Consider the following 1661-nt stretch of genomic DNA (forward strand, 5'->3'; position numbering starts at 1 on the left):
CCCTCCTACTCCTCGCGTTATTCCTCTTGCCCTCGGATTCCCTCGCATAGCTCTCTCGGATAGCCTCGGTCGGATGGCCTCGGATGCCCAACGTGTTGGAACGTGCATGGCACATGTAATCTCTCTCATAGCTCGCCGGGAAGACATGGAGACCTAGTAGGTCGCCCGGATGGCATGGCGACCTACGGCCAACACTGTAGATTTCACCCTATTTGAGCAATTAATCTTGGGAGAGCATTATCTCGTAAAATAATTTGTTCGAGAACGTTATCTGAGAGTTTAGTCCATATCCATGATAATGACGATTAAACACGTCAGAAAGGGCAAAAGCGAAGGGGTTAATTTCGTAAAATACAGATGTGCAAATGACAAAATAAATAAATAGATAAAAATGGTGGTTTCAAATCATACGCGTCTCTATAAGGCCCATATCCCGTCACCATTACTGACCAACGTCTCTCGATCCCTTCAAATCCCCTAATTTTCCTCTCTCCCAAAATCCAAACAACAAATTCTTATCTTCCTCCTCCTTTTCATCCCCTTCAAATCGTCGTTTTGCTTCCCTTTTCGAAATTATCAACACATGGAGAAGAAATGGCTCAACGGACCGAAAAAGAAGAGACCGAATTCAAAGTCCCAGAGGCCTTAACTAGGGTTTCAAATCGTGGTCGCGGTCACATTTTCGGTTATTTCAGATTTACCGTGATTGCGGCCGCGGGCTATTACGGCTGTCGCGGGCGCTATTACGGTCGTCGCGGGTAACTCGGACGACGGCGAAACCGCTATATCGCGGTCGCGGTCGCGGATCGTTTTTTAAAACCTTGGCCTTAACGTTATGCGTTAACAACTGTGGTGTTACGGGGAATCCGGCCACCAACAACATGTGCCAGAAATGTTTTACCGCCGCCACATCCTCCTCTTCCACCACAACCGCCGCCTCCGGTGATGCGAGTGCCGCCAGAGTCTCAAGCCTCAAATTCCCTGCCGTTTGATCCTCTAGATCTACGCCGTCTCATTCACGGGAAAGCCGAACCGATTCTTCTCCGCTTTCAACAGCAAGGAATTGTCCAATAACACCATCGAATAGATCAGGAAACGATATCGCGGAAAAAAAATCGGTGAACCGGTGTTCCGATTACAGAAAACGCGTCGGGTTGACCGGGTTTAGGTGTCGATGCGGGAGCTTTTCTGTTCGGATCATCGGTACTCGGATCGACATGATTGTAGCTACGATTACAAGGCAGCGGGTCACAAGGCCATCGCCAGGGAGAATCTCGTTGTTAAAGCAGCCAAGATTATCAGAGTTTGAGTTTAAATTAAATTAAATTAAATAAAGTAGTGTAAACAAATTTTTTCTGGACCTGAAACTTGAAGCAAGTTGTGGAGATCTATTTCTAGATCTCAGAATTGGATAAAAGAAGTTTCAGAAAGGGAGAAAAGAGTCGGTCGACATGAATTGGGGATGAAGAAGATAATTTCTCTGATTCTTCATGTTGGATCAAATCTATAGTATTTCATATTCCTACTTTTATGATTTAGTTGAGATGGTTTGCTTGAGATGAAGTTTGATGAAATTATTGGCAATTCTGAAGTTTGGTTGTGAATAATAATGGCATGGGTTTTAAAAGGTAAACTGTCGATGTGCTCACTTCTTGTTCACT

At 44.9% G+C, this 1661-nt stretch overlaps 1 pseudogene; it reads left to right on the forward strand.

Moving 5' to 3' along the window:
• The first annotated feature begins 594 nt into the window (after positions 1–594).
• On the forward strand, positions 595–1309 carry LOC120204462 (annotated as a pseudogene).
• The last annotated feature ends 352 nt before the right edge of the window (positions 1310–1661 follow it).

The sequence above is a fragment of the Hibiscus syriacus genome, unplaced genomic scaffold (genome assembly GCF_006381635.1).
Source record: "Hibiscus syriacus cultivar Baekdansim isolate YM2019G1 unplaced genomic scaffold, ASM638163v2 tig00010968_pilon, whole genome shotgun sequence".
NCBI classification, from domain to species: Eukaryota; Viridiplantae; Streptophyta; class Magnoliopsida; order Malvales; family Malvaceae; genus Hibiscus; species Hibiscus syriacus.